Source organism: Lithobates pipiens, unplaced genomic scaffold (assembly GCF_037356315.1).
Source record: "Lithobates pipiens isolate NorthernLeopardFrog02 unplaced genomic scaffold, aLitPip1_a1.2 Scaffold_19, whole genome shotgun sequence".
Lineage (NCBI taxonomy): Eukaryota > Metazoa > Chordata > Amphibia > Anura > Ranidae > Lithobates > Lithobates pipiens.
In genome coordinates this window covers 522,523,364-522,533,654 of record NW_027507764.1, presented here as the reverse complement: position 1 = coordinate 522,533,654, position 10,291 = coordinate 522,523,364, and the positions used below count along the sequence as shown (strand labels likewise).

At 40.7% G+C, this 10,291-nt stretch overlaps 1 long non-coding RNA gene across 1 annotated transcript; it reads left to right on the top strand.

Moving 5' to 3' along the window:
* Positions 1-8,234: 8,234 nt before the first annotated feature.
* LOC143997525 (uncharacterized) lies at positions 8,235-9,768 on the top strand. The gene is made up of 2 exons (XR_013277699.1): positions 8,235-9,095; positions 9,529-9,768. It is a non-coding gene; the product is annotated as an uncharacterized LOC143997525 (long non-coding RNA).
* Positions 9,769-10,291: the final 523 nt, after the last annotated feature.

Here is a 10,291-nt window from a genome sequence, read left to right as displayed (position 1 = left end):
TTTGTTAAGCTGGAATACTTCCCTGCAGAACGATGTTTCATACGAACGAACGAAACCATGACCTTAAAAGTGGCCATTTTAAAATGCACAACATGAATTCAAAGCACATGGAGCTGTATGCAAGCAAGAATAATCATATGAACACACGACAACTACTTACTTTTTTTAAGAACACGCTTGATCCTTAGGTACTGCTCATGCTCCCTCAGTTTCAGGTCTGACCAGCGTTTTCTCAGTTGATCCTTGGATCGGTGTACCCCAAAATTCTTCAGAAGACTCTTCACAACTTTATTCATGATCTTGGCCTTTCTGATATTTGAGTTTGGGTAAGGTCCATACTTCCCATCATAGTCGGTCCTGTTCAATATGTCCACCATCTCCAACATCTCTCCAAAAGACATATTTGAGGCCTTAAATCTTGTCTTCCTGGATTGGGACGTTTCAGGCTCCGGGCTTTCCTCACCCTCCTCCTCGTTAGTGGAACTATTATTAGTGCGCACCTGCGTTCTCTCCGCCATGTGCTCTCCCCACTGTGCCAGAAGTGAAGGGGCGGGGAATAGTCTGGAAAGAACGTCAGGGGCGGGCGGAGTTTCACGCATGCGCACTGTATATAAAACGCAACACGCGTGTATCGTCCGTACGATCTGGGAAGAGAGTGAGGCGCGGACGTGACAAACGTGGAAACGAAGGTAACATTTTTAACTTGGTGCTTCACTAGACTAGACTGCTTCTATCTAGGCCGATGTTGGGACAAGATTAGGAGGGTTTTTAATGGCATTATTAGTATTTGAGGGTTTGTCTTGTGTTGTGTCTTGCAGACAAGATGGATCCTTTCACAAATGAAAACTTTATGGGGCTATTCATAGAACTGTACATGGAGATGCCCTGCCTGTGGCAGTTCCACAACAAGTTTTATACTGACAGAACAAAGAGGAACGCAGCACTGGAGAAACTGCTTGCTTTGTTGCGGATCATGGTCCCCATAGCAGACAGGAGGTCGACCAACGCCCTCCTTCTCCTCCTCCTGCCCCAGCTACAGGAGCCCAGCCACAGCCTGGAAGGATGCCTGGTGGGAAGTGCCGAAGGAAGACGAGAGAGTGATGGCCTGGGTTGAGTCTGGTCTGCCAGAAGATGCAGCCTCTTGAAGATCCACATCATGGGGACAGAAATGGCATCTGAGTTTCCTGCTCTCTAGGACTTCGGGACCAGACTTCTCTCCCTAAGATATCTACTCCTCAGGCCACCAATTTTTTCAATTGGAATTTGTTCATGTCTGCCCTGGGGGCCAAAGGCTGCACCAATGTTAAGAAGTTTCTCCAGTGCTGCGTAACTATTTTTAGTTTCTAGCGACCAAAATAAAGGTTTGATGAAATACTTGTGTAATGTGTTTTACTTCCAAAAGGCCAGTTTATTTGTGAGCAGGCAGGTACATTTCAAAAATACAAAGTGAAATAAATAACAAGGGGTACCAACACTAAACAACCTCCTGTAGATTAAAAAAGAAAAACAAAATCTCAAAAATAGAATAATGTTGTTGTTGTAAGTTTACACACAAAAAAAAACACAAAAAAAGGAGAAATGAGCAAACTGTCTTTAAAGGAGATTTTTAGGGAATCCCCCCAAAAAAGCATCCAAAAAAAGAAAAAAAAAATCAAAAATTGTGTAGATGTGACGCAAACTAAAATTGTATTGCTGAAATGGTTAAAAAAGAGTAATGAAATCCGTCGGGAGAAGTGTGTGTGACTATGAGCATCAAAGGAAGTTTGTTCTTGCAGCATTGTAAAGAACAAGAGAATGCGCTTGATGAAAGAATTTTTAACATTGCAGCGTGACGAATGTGCTATATCGCTTACGAGCAGTAGTTTTACCTGAACGAGCACTTCCGTGTCGGAATTTGAATGTGAGCATGCGTGGCACCTTATCCGTCGGAGTAGGCTACACATGATCGGAGTATGTCCGACCGATCCAGTTGGTCGGGAAATATTTCCAACATGTTGGAAAATTGGGTCCGACGGAATCAGTCCGATGCATACCACACACAGTCGGATTATCCGACAACGCGGTCCGATAGGACACATTCCGACGGATTCTCCGACCGTGTGTACAGGGGCTAAGACTAATCTACCTAACCCTGTAAAGCAAAAATCGCTATACATACCTTTTCTGCAGCTGATCCGGTCTACAGGGGCAGATGCTGTGTGGAAGAGACAGCCGACAACGGCTGGGAAGTGACGTCACTCATAGAGTTACTATGGGGCTTCCGTTGTTGGCTGCCTCTCCTGCACCTGCCTACACAGAGAAGCTGCATTTGACAACTCAACATGGGACCAGTCCGGATCGGCTGCAGAAAAAGTATGTAAAGTGATTTTTGCTTTACAGTGTTAGATAGATTAGTCTTAGAATGTGTCTGCCAGTAGATATAGCGTTAGTTAGCTTTACGCTGAACTTCTACTTTAACTAAGGCTCAACACTTATTGCATGAACATTAAATGCAGACAGTTTTGGTGCCCAAAGGTGAAATAACAGTACCTCTTCCATCCTACTGATTTGCAGGATGATTAGCCCTAATAACCTGTTAGGTGAAAGTTGACTACCCTTAACTATAGCCACATACCTACTGGATCCTGTCAGAGATTCATAAGATGAGGCGTTAATACTTCAGATGTCCAGGCACGGAAATAAAAGCATGTCTGTAATATTATTATCTCACTTTCTATATTTAATTTCAATATGTTTATTTACATTTTCAGTATAAAAGAACATAGTTTACAGTTATGGTGTCAAAACCATAAAAAGACAAACATAATAACTTACAAGGCATCTAATAGGCATGGTAAAAACAATGAGAAGTGGAGAGGTGGAGAGGGAGGGTGGTTTCCAGGATGTACAATAAATATTTCCTAAGGGATATACAGTGGTGTGAAAAAGTGTTTGCCCCCTTCCTCATTTCCTGTTCCTTTGCATGTTTGTCACACTTAAGTGTTTCGGAACATCAAACCAATTTAAACAATAGTCAAGGACAACACAAGTAAACACAAAATGCAATTTGTAAATGAAGGTGTTTATTATTAAAGGTGAAAAAAAATCCAAACCATCATGGCCCTGTGTGAAAAAGTGATTGCCCCCCTTGTTAAAACATACTATAACTGTGGTTGTCCACACCTGAGTTCAATTTCTATAGCCACACCCAGGCCTGATTATTGCCACACCTGTTCACAATCAAGGCATCACTTAAATAGGAGCTGCTTGACACAGTAAGGTCCACCAGAAGATCCTTAAAAGCTACACATCATGCCGAGACCCAAAGAAATTCAGGAACAATTGAGAAAGAAAGTAATTGAGATCTATCAGTCTGGAAAGGGTTATAAAGCCATTTCCAAAGCTTTGGGAATCCAGCGAACCACAGTGAGAGCCATTATCCACAAATGGCGAAGACATGGAACAGTGGTGAACCTTCCCAGGAGTGGCCGGCCGCCCAAAATTACCCCAAGAGCGCAGTGACGACTCATCCAAGAGGTCACAAAAGACCCCACAACAACATCCAAGGAACTGCAGGCCTCACTTGCCTCAGTTAAGGTCAGCGTTCATGCCTCCACCATCAGGAAAAGACTGGGCAAAAATGGCCTGCATGGCAGAGTTCCAAGGAGAAAACCACTGCTGAGCAAAAAGAACATCAAAGCTCGTCTCAATTTCTCCACAACACATCTTGATGATCCCCAAGACTTTTGGGACAACATTCTGTGGACCGATGAGACAAAAGTGGAACTCTTTGGAAGGTGTGTGTCCAAGTATATCTGGCGTAGAAGGAACACTGCATTTCATAAAAAGAACATTATACCAACAGTAAAATATGGTGGTGGTAGTGTGATGGTCTGGGGCTGTTTTGCTGCTTCAGGACCTGGAAGACTTGCCGTGATAAAAGGAACTATGAATTCTGCTGTCTACCAAGAGATCCTGAAGGAGAATGTCCGACCATCTGTTCGTGTACTCAAGCTGAAACGAACTTGGGTTCTGCAGCAAGACAATGATCCTAAACACACCAGCAAGTCCACCACCGAATGGCTGAAGAAAAACAAAATGAAGACTTTGGAGTGGCCTAGCCAAAGTCCTGACCTGAATCCTATTGAGATGTTGTGGTATGACCTTAAAAAGGCCGTTCATGCTCGAAAACCCTCTAATGTAACTGAATTAGGACAATTCTGCAAAGATGAGTGGGCCAAAATTCCTCCAGGACGCTGTAAAAGCCTCATTGCACGTTATCGCAAACGCTTGGTTGCAGTTGTTGCTGCTAAGGGTGGCCCAACCAGTTATTAGGTTTAGGGGGCAATCACTTTTTCACACAGGGCCATGATGGTTTGGATTTTTTTTCACCTTTAATAATAAACACCTTCATTTACAAATTGCATTTTGTGTTTACTTGTGTTGTCCTTGACTATTGTTTAAATTGGTTTGATGTTCCGAAACACTTAAGTGTGACAAACATGCAAAGGAACAGGAAATGAGGAAGGGGGCAAACACTTTTTCACACCACTGTATAGTAGCTAATACACTGGAATGGTATTGCTAGAAGGGAATCTTCCATCTTCCAGATGGTACAGCGCTCTAACCAATTTAAAATAATTACTAACGTATTAAAATAAATATTAATTAAAAGTCCAAAATAGCTTGTATGTCAACAAATCCACGTGAGGAATCTTCAGTGGTATACAGTCAGATCATGTGTAAAGTGACTTAGTGCCGGGGGGACAACCACCAATGGTAAACTTGGCTGCTCACCTCATCATATGGACCCTTTAAATTATAGAGGGTCACATGCACTTAATATCACCGAATGCTTATCAACTCGTCCAATTGCTGTATTCCTTCTCACAGATATTATCCGACCAGTTCAGCTTTCTCCCACTCAGAGTCAAATCACCAGTGGCCTCCCCTGCTCGGCGGTGGCCTCCCCTTCTCCTGTTCAGAACAGAAGGGAAGGCCATCGCCAAGCAGGGGAGGCCACAGGTGAAGCCCTGGAGAAGCGCTGCCCACCATATCTGGGAAAACTTCCTAGGGGCTCAGTTTGGAGGATTGAGGACATCTGGTAGTGAAAAAGTAGTGCAGCTCTAGACTGAAGGAAATGTGAATACTGCAATATAACGCTTCAATGTGGGTACTCCACGAATTTGCCAGTTGATTTCACTCTGAGTGGGAGAAAGCTGAACCGGATGATATCTGTGAGAAGGAATACAGCAATTGGATGAGTTGATAAGCATTCGGTGATATTAAGTGCATGTGACCCTCTGTAATTTAAAGGGTCCATATGATGAGGTGAGCAGCCAATTTTACCATTGGTGGTGCGACCCCCCCCCCCCCCCCCGGCACTAAGTCACTTTACGCATGATCTGACTGTATATTACTGAAGATTCCGCACGTGGATTTTTTGACATAAAGCTATTTTGGACTTTTAATTAATATTTATTTTAATACGTTAGTAATTATTTTAATTTAGTTAGAGCACTGTACCATCTGTTTGATATATTGTATTTTGGGATTTGGTGATTGACCCTTGGTGTTCAGCAGCTTTTTGTAAAGGGGTTGTACTGCGCTGATTTTTTCTGCTTTTATACTTTCTATATTTAATGTTACAAAATGTTATCTGTACGGTGAAAGATTTAACAGACCTATGGAAAGTAAGAAGAATTGTTCCTCCTAAATACTTCCTACATCATGCTGAAGCTCAACATCACTGTCTAAGGTTCCAGAGCTCTTTACTGCACACTGTCTTCCAAAACATCCCAAGTTAGAATTGTTTTGCAATCTGAATTATTAACTTCAACCATTATAAGCACAAAAATATTAAGCTTCAGTAGCACTTTTAGGAGTACATTTTCTTATGAAATATGAAAGGACACCATTGGGCAGGGTGTTCTGAAAAGGGGACACGATGCAGCACCAGAAATAAACTCTGTGGTATATGCAACTAAAGCAGAAGGCTGATCTTACGAAGAAATTGAACACATTAGCGCAACACATATTGGATTATGCAAATTTTATTTAAATAACCAGCCACACACAACCACACAGTTTAACAAATTTTGCACTCAATACATTCAATTAACCTGATTTCTCTGCATTCTATCCATTCTGTTTGTTCTGTGATTTTCCACCCACTCCATCATCTCATATCTTTCCACGCCACTCTCTCAAGTGTTATTTTTCAAATGCAATGATTTCCAGACAGTTTACTCTTCCAATCTTTTTTTAGCATTTTCATTTACAACTATAGAATGGGCAGCTTGGGTAAAGAATGAAAATATAAGTCCCCATGTAATAAAAACAGCATCTTCAGCTACCATACTCACCTCCTTTCCAACTTTGCCCCCCCCCCACACACACACACACAAACTCCCCTACTCACTGCTCCAGCACTGCTCCTATTCAGGGTTGAATGATGTACAGACTAATTTGACCCTTTTGCTTTAAGCCCAGGGCATCATGACTCTGATCTGACCATCAAACCCCTTCACACTTTTTATTATATTTGGTGCAATAGTTTTAAGTGGAATCTACATATAGCAAAAAAGATTAAATAGATGAAGTGACCACAAAGGGGCGGTACCACATCCCAGAATATAAATTTTGATTCTGTACCGGTTCTGTACATCAATACTTGATATGTGTATTCATATGTTTTTCTATTAATGTTTTTAACATTTATTTGTATTCTAAAATAAAACTTTATATATTTCATTTTTTGGCATGCGATTGTTCTGCCTCCATAAGGGTACCGTTTAAAAATCCCGGGTGTTGGTTACCTTCCAGCCCCTTCATTTCCTTTCCCTTATCTTTGGAATCTACATATGTTTTTTCATATACATTTACTAATTAGTAATGGATATGAGTGGTAGCATGCTGTTTAGTGCATTAGGGTGTGCAATAAAGTTTGTGCACAGAAGATGAGGCAAACCTTTAAATTTGCAATTTAGTTTTTAATTCTGTCCAAAATATAAGATTGTTTTATGTTTAGTTACAATAACAAGTCTAATTTAAAGCCTAGCTCAGCAAAAATGTTTCTTTTTGGACAGATGCAAAGAAGGGTTAGAGCCTCTGTCATTTTTTATTGTTGATTAAAGAAGGAAATGGACCTTTGTTTCAGATAATATAGGTCTAGAGCCATTAGGTTTACAGCAAAAAATTAATAAACTGTAGGGGACAGTACCACCCAATGACTTTCCTGTGTCACTACTTTAGCGGTATCAAATAGAACAGAAAACATAGTAAACAGCCTGTCAAGGATCAGAAAACAGGAGGAGTGAAGTCCCATCCATATTTATTTACAACCACCTAGCTCTGTGTAGTCCTTGGGAATAAATAATAAAATGTCTGCAAACACAGTGGTGTAGTGGTTAGCACTCTCTGTGCTACAGTGAACTAACAATATGAACATAAAAAAGTCCAGCTATGACAAAATAATGTGAAACGTGAGTCCAGATATTCCGTTGGCATGAACTATGTATAGCCTTCCGTTCACAGCCAGAAATTATTATAGAAAACGGTGGATACCCTTACCGAAAGTGATGGACACAAACTACTATATAGTAAATTTGTCATGCAGGCTTATGTGCGTCACACACGATTCGTATATATCAGGTCATGGATCACCATCCGAATAGTCGCTGCCCACTTCAGGATCAATACACCTCAGATCTCCAAGGGTTCTCAACTCTCTCTCGAAGGTTCCGGTCAGCTAGGAGCGGGTTCACCATAAACAAAAAGTAAGGACACAATGCCTCTCATAGTGAAATTCCACCATTTAAGGTTTTATTTGAATTTTTTTTTCCAAATGACATATAAAACCCTCCCTCCCTACTCTCTCTCGAAGGTTCCGGTCAGCTAGGAGCTCGGAGCGGGTTCACCATAAACGCTAGTTTCCTGCTCCCCATATTGCTCTTTTTATCGTTCATTTTTATTGGAGCACGTGATTCTTTTTGGATATTTTTTATGTTATTTTATATGTCATTTGGAAAAAAAAATTCAAATAAAACCTATAATGGTGATCCATGACCTGATGTATACGAATCGTGTGTGACGCACATAAGCCTGCATGACACATTTACTATATAGTAGTTTGTGTCCATCACTTTCGGTAAGGGTATCCACAGTTTCCTATAATAATTTCTGGCTGTGAACAGAAGGCTATACATAGTTCATACCAACGGAATATCTGGACTCACGTTTCACATTATTTTGTCATAGCTGGACTTTTTTATGTTCATATTGTTTAGTTCACTGTAGCACATTTTTTGTATTCCTTACTGGACTGCACAACATGTGATATGTGTGCTGGCCTTTTAAGTTTGATTTCACTACCAGATCATTTGGTGATTTATATCTAGGTTTTTAGAATTTTTTGACATTATAGCGCTACATTGTTTGTTATTATTTGTTATTTTGACTTGTTTGTATGTTAGCTGCTGTTTTGTGTTATATCACAATTTTTTGGTCACTTATATAGGGAGCGCAGTGTTTTCTTCCTCTTTTTGGTTAGCACTCTCGCCTAGCAGTAAGAAGGGTCGCTGGAGTTTGCATGTTCATGTTGCATGTTCTCCCTGTGCCTGTGTGGGTTTCCTCCACGTACTCTGGTTTCCTCCCACACTCCAAAGACATGCAGGTAGGTTAATTGGCTTCTGTCCAAAATTGACCCTAGTATATGAATGGGGACCTTGGATCATGGGCTCCTTGAGGGTAGGGACTGATGTGAGTGTGCAATGTACAGGGATAGGGACAATTGTGGGCACTCACTCAGGTTGAACTGGATGGACTGGTGTCTTTATTCAACCTTACTAACTATGTAACTATGAATTGAAGCAGGACACAGCTAAGATAGGAAAAAATCTTAATTAAAATAGAAGGACTAAATCTTCATTAAGATAGAACAAAGAAACCAGCTTGGGCAAACTATAAGAATATATCCTTGTTTTTCTACAGAACAAAGGAAGGAGACTTGAAGGAAAAGACTGCTGGCTCCAATCCTCTCCTTCCCCATCCCAAGTAATAATAGGTCACTAGGAAGGAGAGTAGGAAGCCTACCTTTTGAGACAGAGCAAACAAAGGTATGTCCTAGTTAGGAGATCTTAAGTTTTCCACAGGGGATTGATAATGGAAGCAACACTAGTCACCCCTTGAACAAAAGGTACACACCATGGAATGATTCACTAAAGGCTGCTGAAAAAGAATAGTCAAGACAGAAATCTGCCCTTTCAGTATTCACCTCTTATTAATTTTTCAAGGATCAGTCTCTCTCCACCTCCTGGTTCCTTCGTCGGATGTGAGGAGACACAAGGCAGCACACAAACCCTCCCCCCCTTCCTGTTCTCCTGAGGTCCATCTTTGTTTTTAACTATGTATAATTATGGATGCATTTATGACGTATCGAGCTTCTGATACAGGGTCAGTACAACCCTAGCTTTTACTCAATGTTAGTATGCTACAGTGACTATAACCTTTGTATTAGCCACACATCTTATGTTATCTCTTTTTTTGTAGATTGATATTATATGTTTGCTGATCCCTGAGGAAGAGTTTGAAACACTTGAAACGCGTCGGAATAGGAATATTCACCTGTATTTTGCTCTTTGTGTTTACTATATTTTGCATCCTGTTTTTGCTTTTTGTATTCACACATTAATTCATATCCCTTCTTCCATTTGGGCTTCTGTTTGCCCATATGACCACTACCCCTTTGATTTTACTTGAAGTAAAATAAAAATATTTGTTTTAAAGTAAGATATTGCCTACTAAATATTTGTCCTGCCCCTTTAAAGTCCCGCTGAGGCACCCTTTTCGCATCTTTCAGTATTCAACTCGTATGCCCTTGTTGTAAAAAGGATAAAACTCTGCTGAGTTCAACCCATTGGTACCAACACAAATAGGACTCCCTGCTAAAAATGATAATTTTGTGAGAAGTACACTTGTATGTTGTAAACCTTGAGTATAGTGGGAGTAACCAAATCTGCTATCCCAGTATCTCGCAACATGGGCTTTAACATCCATACTGTTAAAACCAATGTCTGAGAAGCAGGGTTGAAGATGAGACCCGGGAGACAACTGGTACTGGCAAACCAGTAGATGCAATAAAGCATCTGTGAGCAAGACAATCCAAGACAGCTGACCGGCTCTCCTTGGCTAAATTGGATCCATAAGAATTACAAGAATGTCTTCTATTTTCATCCTGTATAAAAGACTGGTAGATATCATAGATGACAAACATGATAATAAGATTTAATGATCTAATGGAGCCACAAGAGCA